Source organism: Dryobates pubescens, chromosome 3 (genome assembly GCF_014839835.1).
Source record: "Dryobates pubescens isolate bDryPub1 chromosome 3, bDryPub1.pri, whole genome shotgun sequence".
In the NCBI taxonomy this organism is placed as follows: domain Eukaryota; kingdom Metazoa; phylum Chordata; class Aves; order Piciformes; family Picidae; genus Dryobates; species Dryobates pubescens.
The window spans coordinates 19,670,501-19,685,226 of record NC_071614.1 but is presented as its reverse complement, the minus strand read 5'-3'; positions in this window follow the sequence as shown (position 1 = coordinate 19,685,226).

Sequence of the window (14,726 nt, the reverse complement as noted above, 5' to 3'; positions counted from 1 at the left end):
CTCTGGAATGGAGAAGGACTTGTGAGCACCTTGCATGCATGGAGAAAGCCTGCACCCCAGTTAGCAACAGCTCGACCTGCCAGCTAGCACAGTGATGAGTAGAATAGAATAGAATAGAATAGAATAGAATAGAATAGAATAGAATAGAACAGAATAGAATAGAATAGAATTAACCAGGTTGGAAAAGACCTTTGAGATCATTGAGTCCAACCTATCACTCAACAGCATCTCATCAGCTAAATCATGGTGCCAAGCACCCCATCCAGTCTCTTCCTAAACACCTCCAGGGATGGTGACTCCACCACCTCCCTGGGCAGCACATTCCAATGGCCAATCTCTCTTTCTATGAAGAACTTCTTCCTAATATCCAGCCTAAACCTCCCCTGGTGCAGCTTGAGACTGTGTCCTCTTGTTCTGGTGCTGGCTGCCTGGGAGAAGAGACCAACCCCCACCTACCTACAACCTCCCTTCAGGGAGTTATAGAGAGCAAGAAGGTCTCCCCTGAGCCTCCTCTTCTCCAGAGTAAGCAACCCCAGCTCCCTCAGCCTCTCCTCACAGGGCTGTGCTCCACACCCCTCCCCAGCTTTGTTGCCCTTCTCTGGACACCTTCCAGCAACTCAACATCTTCCCTAAACTGAGGGGCCCAGAACTGGACACAGGACTCAAGGTGTGGCCTAACCAGTGCTGAGTACAGGGCAGAATGACCACCCTGCTCCTGTTGGCCACACTGTTCCTGATCCAGGCCAGGATGCCATTGGCCTTCTTGGCCCCCTGGGCACATTGTTGGCTCATGTTCAGCCTACTATCAACCAGTACCCCCAAGGTCCCTTCCTACCTGGCTGCTCTCCAGCCACTCTGACCCCAGATCTCAGGAAGATCACCAATTTACTGTTGAGTTCTGCTGTGATGTCTGAAAGTGTCACTGAATTCTGCAAAGCTTTGATGCTCTGACATGGCACTGAAATGGCCCAGTGGAGTTTGGCCCCTCAGTGCTAGGCAGGCAGGTTCAATATCAAGTTATCACATCAGCTGTGCACGTGTCACAAGTTCATTCCTAGGATAGGATAGGATAGGATAGGATAGGATAGGATAGGATAGGATAGAATAGAATAGAATTAACCAGGTTGGACAAGACCGTTGAGATTATCAAGTCCAACCTATCATGCTCCCTCCCTGTTTCCCAAACCAAAGAACAAAACCACCTGTTGGTTGTATTCACATTTACCTGCAGCAGCCTGGGACACCATGGGGAGGAGAAGAAGAAGAAGGAAGAGTGTCTTTGTGGCTTTGGATGACATGGTGGAGCTTCACCACAAGCTGCTGAGCCACTGCAAGAGGAAAGAATTAACCTGTATTTATAAGGCTTGGATGTAGCAATCTCATTTTAATCCAAACACTAGATTTGAAGGGTGCACATTGTAACCTTTCATTACAAACTCTTATGTGGATGGATACCACAACAGGTCCACACCCTGAAAGGAATTCTTTTCATAACCCTGACACTGGCTGGCTCCCATCTGGCCCAAAGCATCATCTCCTCCATAGACAGTACAGACAGGCAGATGTTTCATGTAGCCAGAGCACTGGCCCCATGCTCAAGGCCCAGATCACTTCAAGCTATTTGCATGCTCAAAACTTCCTAAGATGCATTTTTGCCCCCAGGAAAACAGATTCTGCACAGAAAGGAACATTTATTCCCCACCACCACAGGAAGATTGGACTAGATGACTTTTAAAGGTCCCTTCCAAACCAAACCACTCATTGGTTCCATGATTCAGTCATTTTAGACCCAGAAAAAGATTGCCCAAAGTCACATAGAAGCTGAATCCTTGAGGTCTCTTCCAGCCTTGGTGATACTGTGATTCTGTGAATCCAGAATCAGCCCCACCACAGGATCACAGGGTGTTAGGGGGTGGAAGGGACCTCTGGAGATCATCAAGTCCAACCCCCACTGCCAGGGCAGGACCAGAGAATCTAGCACAGGTCACACAGGAACACATCCAGATGGGTCTTGAAAGTCATGGAATCATAGAATCAATAAGGTTGGAAAAGACCTCAAAGTCCAACCTGTCACCCAACACCTCAAGACTACTAAACCATGGCACCAAGTGCCACATCCAATCCCCTCTTGAACACCTCCAGGGATGGGGACTCCACCACCTCCCTGGGCAGCACATTCCAATGGCAGACAACTCTTTCTGGGAAGAACTTTCTCCTCCCTTCAAGCCTAAACCTCCCCTGGCACAGCTTGAGACTGTGTCCTCTTGTTCTGGTGCTGGTTGCCTGGGAGAAGAGACCAACCCTCTCCTGCCTACACTGATCAGATCCCCTTTCAGTCTTCTCTTCTGCAGACTAAAGAGCCCCAGGGCTCTCAGCCTCTCCTCACAGGGCAGTGCTTCAGTTCCTTCATCATCCTGGTAGCTCTCCATTGGACTCTCTCTAGCAGATCCCTGTCCCTCTTGAACTGGGGAGCCCCAAACTGGATGCAATATTCCAGGTGAGGTTTCACCAGGGCAGAGCAGAGGGGGAGGAGAAGCTCCCTGGATCTGCTGGATATGCTCCTCTTAATGCACCTCAGGATCCCGTTGGCCCTCGCGGCCACAAGGGCCAAGACTTTGCATCCCTCTGTGTGCAGTTCCAGCAGCACAGCTAACAGGTCCCTGCAACTATTTGTCCTCCCTCTATAGGAAGGGTTTAAAATATGAGGAGGTGCAGAAGAGAGCCCTAGAAAATCACTTCAATGTTGGAGAAGCAGTTTTGTGTGGAGGGGTTGGAGAAATAGCTTTGCGTGGAGGAGCTGGAGGACCTTAATTTGCTAAGCTCACTAAATAAATTACAGTGAGGTTGACTTCAGTAGCCTCTGGATGTAGCTTCATTGGAGAGCTGAGGGATTTTTTACCCAAGAGAGGCTCCTGGCCACTGATATCCAACAGAGAAAAGCACAGCCAAACCAGTAGCTGGATGGCAGCCAGAGTGACTGGGAGTTGGCAGTGAAACTGGGGAGGGTGGGTAGCTCTGGGAATACTTTCTGGAAGACTTTCTGGCTTTCATCTTCTCTGCTTAGCATTGTTTCAGGGTGGTAATGGCATGTCTCATGTGGCATGGGAATGTATTCCTGTCTTGGAACAAAGCCTTAGGGCAGGAGGAGGGATTGATTTGGTGAGCAGTCACTTGGAGACTGAGAAAAGAGAGATGAGGCACCTCAAGGTGGGAATTGTGATGTTGATGGGTAGGGGTAATGAGATGATGAGGTTCACATGTACTTCTGGGGGTGACAAGAAAGGTCACACCACACTGCACCTGCACATAGCCTTGCTAAGTCTTCCCTGCTGGATTTGCAGGCAAGCACTGGTCCTCAACAGGCCACTCTCAGCTTTGGAAGATGCTTTGGTGCCCATTAAAGGCTTGGTTGTGCTTTGCATGCCAAAAGTTGATGGCCATTTGGCAGCCAGTGTGGAGGAGAAGGCTGAGAGACAATCAAGAGTGAGCTTCACTTGGCTCCAGAGCCCTGTTTACACCCCTAACTGCATTAAAATGCTTCTCTGGAGCTGGGCCCAATGGTTAAACATTGTTAGTTAATGAAACACTTTGCTGAATGCAGACATGGCAGTGGCACAAGAGGAAAATTAGGCTCCCCCTTCCACCCATGGCTTTTTAACCCACTGCCCACCACATGCAAACACTGGGGCTGAGGCTGCAAAGATGCAAAGTTTTGACAGTGCTGGAGAATGAGCAGAGCCCCTGGTGATGCTGCCCTTGAGGAGGGACAATCAGGCCATGATGTCTCTGAGATGTGTGGCTTCCCAGGCAGCACCACTTACTAGAATCAAAGGATGGTTTGGGTTGCAGGGGAATTTTAAAGGTCATCTAGTCCAATGTCCCTGCTTACTGCAGGGACATCTCCATCTACATCAGGTTGCTCAGAGCACTGTCTAACAGGACCTGGAATATTTCCAGGGATGAGGCTCCTACATCCACAGCCCTGGTCACACACAGGATATTTAGTTCATTGCTGGCATGTAAATACCAAAGAGGGCTGTTAAAGACCATAGCAGGGACAGGCACAATGTACTGGGGACCTGTAGAGGACCCTGGAAGCTGAGCTTTCATATATCAGAAAGTCCCTGCTCTGGGATTCAGCTGAATGGGTGAGAATGCTGCTCCCATTCAGCAGCAGAGTTCAGGCTTCAGTCCCAGGGTTGCAAAGAAGCTCACTACTACTGCACAGCCCAGCAGTAAACAGGGTGAAAGGAAAGGAGAGGAAAGGCTGAGAGACCTGGGAGCTGTTTAATCTGGAGAAGACTTAGAGGGGATCTTCTCACTGCTTATCAGTATCTAAAGGCCAGGTGACAAAAGGATGGGGCCAGGCACTTTTCAGTGGTGCCCAGCAAAAGAACAAGGACAACAGGAGAGCAAAATGGAACACAGAAACATGTGAACATGAGGAGAAACTTCATTCCTGTGGGGGTGACAGAGCACTTGAAGAGAATGTCCAGAGAGGTTGTAGAGTCTCCTTCTCTGGAGAGAGCCCAGACCCACCTGGCCATGAGCCTGTGCAACCTGCTTTAGGTGACCCTCAATGGGTCCAGATGATCCCCAGAAGTGCATTCCAACCCAAACCAGTCTGTGAAAGACCCCAAAGAGAGGATGGGATGTGGCACTAGGTGCCATGGTTTAGTAGTCATGAGGTGCTGGACTTGATGATCTTTGAGGTCTTTTCCAACCTTATTCACAGAATAACAGAATCACCAAGGTTGGAAGAGACCTCAAGGATCATCAAGTCCAACCTGTCACCACAGACCTCATGACTACTAAGCCATGGCTTCAAGTGCCACATCCAATCCCCTCTTGAATGCCTCCAGAGGTGGTGACTCCACCACCTCCCTGGGCAGCACATTCCAATGGCTAACAACTCTCTCTGTGAAGAACTTTCTCCTCACCTCAAGCCTAAACTTCCCCTGGCACAGCTTGAGACTGTGTCCTCTTGTTCTGGTGCTGCTTGCCTGGGAGAAGAGACCAACCCCCTCCTGGCTACAACCTCCCTTCAGGTAGTTGTAGAGAGCAAGAAGGTCTCCCCTGAGCCTCCTCTTCTCCAGGCTAAGCAACCCCAGCTCCCTCAGCCTCTCCTCACAGGGCTGTGCTCCAGACCTCTCCCCAGCCTTGTTGCCTTTCTCTGGACATGTTCAAGTCTCTCAATGTCCTTCTCAAATTGAGGGGCCCAGAACTGGACACAGGACTCAAGGTGTGGCCTAACCAGTGCTGAGCACAGGGCAGAATGACTTCCCTGCTCCTCCTGGCCACACTATTCTTGATGCATGCCAGGATGCCATTGGCCTTCCTGGGCCCCTGGGTGCACTGCTGGCTCATATTCATTCTATTCTATGCGATATCTTGAGACCCCAGCTGCTGTACAAAGCCCAGGGAGCTTCCTGCAGGACTTCACCAAGACAATGACAAAACCTTAGATGATTTTTGTACCTAAATAAAAAAACCCTTCATGGCCTTCCCCACAGCAAATTGATGAGGATTTATTTTCCACGATGTGCTTCTCAGGGGATGGAGGCTGCAGGGCTGGAGAGCTGGGGGGGGAAGCAGGTGGGACATGCCTTTGCACACACGAGGGAACTTGCAGGCAGCAACAGCTGGGATCATGTCACAAAGGTTCCTTCTCTTGAGGGGAAACAGGTACAGACTGGAACACAGGAGGTTCCACCTCAATATGAGGAAAATCTTCTTTCCTGTGAGGGTGCCAGAGCACTGGAACAGGCTGCCCAGAGAGGTTGTGGAGTCTCCTTCTCCAAAGAGATCCAAAGCCTGTCTGGATGTGATCCTCTACCCGCTCTAAGCGACCCTGCTTTACCAGGGGGGTTGGACCAGGTGATCTCCAGAAGCCCTTTACAATCCTCACCATTCAGTGATGGTGTAAGAGCTTTGGATCTCTCAAACAAGACAGCATCACTGTCTTCTGAATCAGTATCTACAGCAGCACCATGCTCTTCAAGTGTTCAGCGACACTTAAGGGCTACATTATTCCACCTACTTCAGTGAGAGACTCAAAACTTGCTTGGACACAAACCTGTGCAACTATTTTAGCAGAGGGGTTGGACTGGATGATCTCCAGAGCTCCCTTCCAACCCTTCCCGTTCCTGTGATTCTGTGATGCCTTGGGTGGGGGTTCAAAAGCAGCTGAGTTAGTTGGCAGCTGCCGGTACACCGCGTCCCGGCTGCCACCTAGTGCCCATCCCTCATGGACCGCACCTGGTCCTCGCACAGGGGAAGACTTCCCTCAGCAGCAATGCTTCAAAACCCTTTCAGGGAAGAAATGTTTGGAGGTTATATTTCTGATGTCCAGCCTAAACCTCCCCTGGTACCACCGGAGGCTATTTTCTCTTACCCTATCACTTGTTGCTTGGGAGAAAAGACTGATCCTCACCTCACTGCCACCTCCTTTCAGGTAGTTGTAGAGAGTGAGAAGGTCCCTCCTGAGCCTCCTTTTCTCCAGGATACAGGACCTCAGTTCCCTCAAGCACTCCTTAGAAGACTCAAAGGTCTCATAACAGATCTACACACTGCCTGCCACCATGAAACCCCCACTGAAGGCAGGGTTTATTTATACTGGGAACCAAAAGCCTCAACACCATGGTCTAAGAAATAGTTAATACAGAATACAGAATTAACCAGGTTGGAAAAGATCTTCGAGATCATCAAGTCCAAACTATCACTCAACTTTGTGTCTCCATTGAGAGCCAGCACCTGTGTCAGGGCTCTGAAAGGAGGAAAGAGCTGCAGCAGCTTTTCCAGAGTCCTCTTCGCTGTGTGCATCACACAGAAGGCAGCAGAGCTGCTGGGACATTATGGAAAGTTTGATCTGGCTTGGGTTTGTGCTGCTGCTAATAAATAATGATGTCTCATGTTGGGGATGCACATCAGCGTGGAGAGGATCCTCTCTCAACCTTGCTGTAGGGGATGTTGGACCTTGCTCTCCTGCTGCTTTGCAGGCCAGCCACTGTGCAGCTTCCCGGCTGGATGTGACCTCAGATACCTTTGCAACTCCATTTTCCTGTTTTCTTCCATTTCCTACCCATGCTGGTTCTACCCACTCCCAGCCAGGTTGGTTGTTTAACCAAGCAGAGTTTTTCCCTTTCTCCAGTTGAGAATGTGCAAAGATAGGACACTGATACGAGCAGTCATTGGACTCCACACCTTCTTCTTCCTCTCTTCCCCATGCTTTTCTCCTGTAACCCAGAAAGAATTCCCTGTGTGTCCAGAGAAGGGCCACGAGGATGAGCAGAGGGCTGGAGCACCCCTGTTATGAGGAACAGACTGAGACAGTTGAGGCTGTTCAGTCTGGAAAAGAGAAGCCTCCAAGGAGACCTAATTGTGGCTTTGCAGTGTCTGAAGGGGGCTCCAAGAAAGCTGGGGAGGGACTTTTTAGGCTGACAGGGAGTGATAGGACTGGGGGGAATGGAACAAACCTAGAAATGGGTAGATTCAGATTGGATGTTAGGAAGAAGTTGTTCCCCATGAGGGTGGTGAGAGCCTGGCACAGGTTGCCCAGGGAGGTGGTGGAAGCCTCATCCCTGGAGGATTTTGCAGCCAGGCTGAATGTGGCTGTGAGCAACCTGCTGTAGTGTGAGGTGTCCCTGCCCATGGCAGGGGGGTTGGAACTGGCTGATCCTTGAGGTCCCTTCCAACCCTAACAATTCCATGATTCTATGATTCTGAAGAAGGATCTGCATCCAGCAGCTTTCTAACTCGGGCCACCTCAGTCTATAGGTACTGATGTGGCTTGCAGAGAGCAGAGGATTGTCCAGCTGCAAACCACAGCTCCAAACACCCGGCCCCACCCTTCTCATTTCTGAAGAAGTGACAGGGGATGAAGAGACTCAAGATTTCCCTGTGACTTGGTGCACATCCAGGTTTTCCCCAACCCTGCCAGCTCGAAGAAATCTTGCTGAGGTGTTCCTCCCCATAGCTCCTTGCTTCTCAGCCACCAGAGGGAGATGCTGCTCAAGGCCACAATAGCAGATTGCTTCTTCCAGATGCTGCGTGCCCGCCCTGTGCCCCGGTTATGGGACGAGAGGGATGTGGTCTTGCAGGTGGCAACTGGTGGGAGCAAGATGAGGGGCTCTAAGATACTATAGGTAGATGATATGATGCACAGCAAGCTCCTGGAGGAACATGACCACGGCCGTGGGAGTCTCCTCCCACTTCCTCAGGCATCACCAGGCCATTGCATCTTCCAGGCAACCAGCACCAGAACAAGAGGACACAGTCTCAAGCTGTGCCAGGGGAGGGTTAGGCTGGATGTTAGGAAGAAGTTCTTCACAGCAAGAGAGATTGGCCTTTGGAATGTGCTGCCCAGGGAGGTGGTAGAGTCACCATCACTGGAGGTGTTTAGGAAGAGACTGGATGAGGCACTTGGTGCCATGGTTTAGTTGATGAGATGGTGTTGGGTGATAGTCTGGACTCAATGATCTCGAAGGTCTTTTCCAACCTGCTTAATTCTATTCTATTCTATTCTGTTCTGTTCTGTTCTGTTCTACTCTATTCTATTCACTGGGGAAAGTTTGGAAGTCCCTGCTGGAGTTTCACCAAGGCAGTATTCAAGGATGGGAAGTGTGATATCCATCTGTAAATACCCTATGGTGACTCCAGGTTCCAAGGTGTGTGTGTGAAAGGCAAGCTGCCACCAGCTACTTTGGATGTGGCATTGGAAACTGCTGGTTTGGTCTCCAGCTGTTGCCACCATGGTGGTGAGTCCTGATATTTGGCAGCATGCCTATGGAGTGGTGCAGGTGAGCCTGGGTGAGTTGGCCTCATGGTCACTCCCTGCTCTGATCTGTCTTCACGTCAACCCACCGAGCACAGAGGTCCCACAAAGCCCAGGTCCATGCTCTCTGTGGAGCAATGTGGTCTTGGGGCAGCCCAAACCTGGAGAGTGAAGCTGCATGAGAAATTGCAGCTGGGGAAATGCATGACAGAGGGGAGATCATGCAAGTGCTTTGGAGAACCAGCTGATGTTTCCTTCAAGTATCCCACTTGAGGACATTCACTCAGACTCTCTGCAACTTCTTCAACAGTTCCTATGAAGCTTTTTCCAGCTAAGTCATCCTGTCCTGAGATAGACCAAAGGATCTACAAAGCCCAGGGATGCTCATCACCAGCATTTGGGCCTCAGGTACCCACAGAAAGTCTGGAGTGGGGGATAGCACACTTGGCCAGGTCATCCTGTGTTTTCATCTGCCTTGGAATGGAATATTCCTGCTCATTGGTCTCTGATGAGCCCTGTTTGCTTGCTTTGTTTTTTTTAAGGAACCCCTCTGCAGTGCTTCAAGGAGAGAGGTTTGTCCCCCCAGCCCAGGAGAGCTCAGTGCTACTGATACAGAGAGAGATCTCTCGAGGGCTGCAAAAGGGCAGCAAGGGAATGGAAAGCACAATTGATGGTAAGTGTTGACAATGCAGGGAGTGACCATGGGCTCCCAAGGAGAACTGGCTGTGCTTCTCACTGGTGATCTGGAAAAAGGTGTGAACAGGCAGGAACAAAGGCTACAGCCTTAACAAACCAAACAATGCCTGGGCAAACACCTGGGCTTGGGGACATGGCTGTCCCCTGACACCATCAACTTGGCTTTGTTGGTTTTAATCCCAGTATCACAAGGGCAGGGGTTGGAAGGATCCTCTGAGAATCATCTAGTCCAATCCCCCTCCTGAAGCAGGGCTTTCTAGAGCAGGTTGAACAGGATTGCTTTCAAGCAGATTTTGCATCTCTCCAGAGAAGGAGACTCTCTGGGCAGCCTGAGGGTTCACAGGGAAGACATTTTGCTCTACATTTAGGTGAAACTTCCTGTGTTCTACATCGTGCCCATCATCCCTAGTTCTGTCACTGGGCACCACTGAAAAGAGTCTGGCCTTATCCTCTTGACATCCATCCTTTAGGTATTGAAAAGCATTGAGAAGATTCCCCTCTCAGTCTTCTTTAGGTTAAACAGTCCCAGGTCTCTCAGTCTTTCCTCACAAGAGAGATTTTCCAGTCCCTTCATCCTCCGTGTAGCCTCTGCTGGACTCTCCCCAGTAGTTCCATGTCTCTCTTGAACTGGGAAAGCCAGAACTGAGCACAATACTCCAGATGTGGCCTCACTAGGACAGACTAGAGGGGGAGGAGTACCTCCCTCAACCTCCTGCCCACTCTTTTTAATATACTCCAGGACACCATTGGTCTTCTTGGCCATGGGGGCACATTGCTGGCTCATGGGGAACTTGTCCACCAACACTCCCGGGTCTCTCTCTGCAGAGCTGCTTTCCAAAGGGTCAGCTCCTAACCTGTACTGGTGCAGGGGTTTACTCCTCCCTAGGCGCAGTACTACACTTGCCTTTGAACTTCATGTTAAGTTCCCCTCCTATTCTCCAGTCTGCTGAGTGGCACCACAGTCTTCCACTGTGCCAGCCAGGCCACCCAGTTCTCAACCATCAGCAAACTGGCTAAGTGTACACTCTGTCCCTTCATCCAGATCACTGATAGAATCATAGAATCAATAAGGTTGGAAAAGACCTCAAGGATCATCAAGTCCAACCTGTCACCCAACACCTCATGACCACTAAACCATGGCACCAAGTGCCACGTCCAGTTCCCTCTTGAACACCTCCAGGGATGGTGACTCCACCACCTCCCTGGGCAGCACATTCCAATGGCTAACAACTCTCTCTGGGAAGAACTTTCTCCTCACCTCCAGCCTAAACTTCCCTTGGTGCAGTTTGAGACTGTGTCCTCTTGTTCTGGTGCTGCTTGCCTGGGAGAAGAGACCAACCCCCTCCTGGCTACAACCTCCCTTCAGGTAGTTGTAGACAGCAAGAAGGTCTGCCCTGAGCCTCCTCTTCTCCAGGCTAAACAACAAATAGTGAACAAATAGTGAAAAATACGTTGAAGAGAAGGTGAAACAAAAGGCAGTGGGTTGGAAAGGTACCAACAGAGCACAAGGGCTGGCAGCAGCCCTGCCCCAGCCCTGCTGAGACCTTACACTACCAGCAGCACCATTTTCCACCTCCCCCTTCCAGCCTGACTTCTGAGTGCTGCCCACGAGTGCCGGAATTTGGGGTCAGTGTTGCTCGACACACAGTGGAAAGCATTGCCTCGAGCGCTGAGGAGATGTGACCCCTCTGAACTAACCCAGGAAAGATTTACCCAGAAAAAAAACAGCTTTTCACTTCCAAAAAAAAAAAAGAATGAAAGACAACATTGCAGAAAATAGAAATATTTGCCCTGGAGTTGTTGTTATTTGCTTGATTTTTTCCCAAGCTGAAACTTTGAACATTCCCCCCCCCTCACCCCCCTCAATTAAACAGTTTTGACTTGTCTCAAATCCCTTTTTTTGGTGTCCTTACTCTTCTGCCAGTGGCTCGGCACAGGCTGCATCTCTGTGCCCATCGCTCTGAGGCTAAACAATAACACGGAGAAGGGGTTGTGGAGGGTAACCACGGCTAATCAGGACTTGCCTAACACGAGCCAGTGCTTAATGAGAACCCAGGGACTGTGCTTCCTGTGCTGGATTTGGCTGGAGGAAAAGGCTTTGTGCTCTCAACACCAGGTTTGAGACGGCTCAGTTCCCTCGAACGCACTGGAGCAGCATTTCCTCCCTGCTGTGAAGCCCTTCCCTGTGGACATGGGATGGCATCCATGGCTTTGAGGGATCTGTGGATGTTGGAGGAGCCAGGGCAAACACTGCAGGACAAAGGATTCAGTGCTTGTTTTGTTGAAAGGGAGACCTTTTCGAGGGAGGGGGATTCTGCCCCTCTGCTCTGCTCTGGTGAGACTTTGCCTGCAGTGCTGTGTCCAGCTCTGGAGACCTCAGCACAGGAAAGACATGGACCTGTTGGAGCAGGTCCAGTGGAGGTCACAAAAACAACCAGAGGGCTAGAAACCCTCTGCTATGAGAATGGCTGAGTGGGCTGGGGTTGTTCAGCATGGAGAAGAGAAGGCTCCAGGGAGACCTTTCGGTACTTAAAGGGGGTCTATAAGCAAGATGAAGACTGACTTTTCAGCAGAGGCTGCTGTGATAAGACAAAGGATGATGGTTTTAAACTGGAAAAAAAAAAGGGGGGGGGAGATTCAGACAGGATATAAGGAATTAATTGTTCACAGTGAAGGTGATGAGACACCCTCACAGGTTGCCCAGAGAGACGGTAGAAGCTACATCCCTGGAAATGTTCCAGGTCAGGTTGGATGAGGCTCTGAGCAGCCTGATCCAGTTGAGGATGTTCCTGCTGAGTGCAGCAGGGCCTAGATGACTATTAAAGGTGCCTTGCAACCCCAGTCATTCTAAGAGTCTATCACTCATCTTTAAAAAGAAACCAAACCTGTTCATGCCTTGTTTTTTCCTAAGCAAAGCCATTATAGGGCCCTGTCTGCTCCCTTAATATCCTTCAGGCTTATTGGGTAGCTTGGAGGGGTATTTTTCAAGGGCTGGCTTTAGTAAATAACAGCAAATCACAGCATCACAGAATCACCAAGGTTGGAAGAGACCTCAAGGATCATCAAGTCTAACCTGTCACCACAGACATCATGACTAAACCATGGCACCAAGTGCCACATCCAGTCCCCTCCTCAACACCTCCAGGGATGGTGACTCCACCACCTCCCTGGGCAGCACATTCCAATGGCTAAAGACTTTCTCCTCACCCCGAGCCTAAACCTCCCCTGGCACAGCTTGAGACTGTGTCCTCCTGTTCTGGTGCTGGTTGCCTGGGAGAAGAGACCAACCCCATCCTGGCTACAACCACCTTTCAGGTAACTGTAGAGAGCAATAAGGTCTTCCCTGAACCTCCTCTTCTCCAGGCTAAGCAATCCCAGCTCCCTCAGCCTCTCCTCACAGGGCTGTGCTCGAGGCCTCTCCCCAGCCTTGCTGCCCTTCTCTGGACACGTTCAAGTGTCTCAATGTCCTTCTTAAACTGAGGGGCCTAGAACTGGACACAGTTCCACTTCTCTGGACCACTTCTCTGCCCCAGAGACTTGTCTTAAGGGTATATAAGCTCTATGGAGTGACCTGGACAGCCTGGATTGATTGGCCAAGGCTGTTTGTTCCACAAAGCCAAGTGCTGAGTCCTACCCTTGGGTCACAAGAACCCCAAGCAACCCTACAGGCTTGGAGAAGAGTGTCTGGAATGCCGCCTGGTAGAAAAGTGCCTGGGGCTGTTGGTCAACAGTGGCTCAATATGAGCCATCAGTGTGCCCAGGAGGCCAAAAAGGCCAACAGCATCTTGGCTTGTGTGAGAAATAGTGTGACACAGTGGGGCCAGGGAAGTGATTGTGCCTCTGTACTCAGTAGGGGTGAGGCCACACATTGATTACCGGGTTCAATCTCGGACCTTTCACAACAAGAAGGACACTGAGGTGCTGGAGCTTGTCCAAAGAAGGGCAACAAAGCTGGTGAAGCTGAGGGAACAGAGGTTGTTTAGTCTGGTGATAAGGAGGCTGAGGGGATTACAAGATCACAGGATGTTAGGGGTTGGAAGGGACCTCCGGAGATCATCGCGTCCAACCCCCTCCCCCTGCCAGAGCGACTCCCTGAAATGAGTTGTAGAGTCTTTCCTGCCAAGGAACAAGCAATAGGAGAAGAGAAAATAACCTCAAGTTGCACCAAAGGAGGTTTAGATTGGATATTGGGGGGGAAAAAAATCTTCCTCAAAAGTTTTGTCAAGACTGCCCAGGGAAGTAGCTGGAATCACCATCTCCAGAGGGAGTTAAAAGTCATGCAGATGGGGTGCAGAGGGATATGGTTTAGAAGTGGACTTGGTAGTGTTATATTAATGGTTGGATTTGATCTCAAAGTATTCTCAAGGAAATAAATAAACCAATTCTGTGATTCTATGTCTCTCTGCCCACACTGCAAAGCATCTGGTAGCTGCTTCTCCCCACTTCCACCCAGGACATGTGAAGGCGACAAGATGTGGAGGGTGCCCCACACCTCTGGCTTCTCCCTGTTCACAGGGAATGAGATCTAGGGTTTAGCACTGGGGTTGTGGGTTTGGGGGAGAGGGTGTAGAGGCAGGTCAAGATATGCTCAAGGAGGTGGGTGCTAGGCCACAGATGTGTGATGGGTGCAGCATGCACAGAGAGGTGGGTGGATGTGTGAGTGGGTATCCAGATATGCACCTTAGATAGACATGGGCATGAGTGGGCACCCAGATGTGCAAGAGTAGGTAGGCAGAGGTGTGTGTGGGGGTGTCTGGACGTGCAAGGCATGTGGGTGCAGATGCAGGTGGGCATTCAGCAGGTTAAGTGTAGTCAGACACAGATGGGAGTCAGCACATGCAGCATAAGGTGGTTGTAGGTGCGGGTGGGCATCCAGACGTGCACGGAAGGTGGGTGCAGATGCGGGTGGGAGTCTGGACATGCATGGTAGGTGGGGTGCAGCCGTAGGTGGGTGTCCAGACATGCCGGGATCCGGGTGCAGATGCGAGCGGGCGCCCAGCCATCCACGGCGATCGGGCTCAGACGCGGCTGTGTGCAGGTGGCAGGAGGGTGCCGGGCCCGGTGGGTGCCTCCTCCACCTCCCGACACAGCCAGGCGTGCGTGCAGCAGCGGCTGCGGCCCGGACCCCGGTAACAGCGGCAGCAGCGGCAGCGCCTCGGGAGGCGGGGGCCGGAGCCGGGGCCGGGGCGGGCGGCGGGGAGGGGTCAGGCGGCGGCGCGGGCGGCGCCTGCGCGGGGCTGTGTCGGAGCTCCGCGAA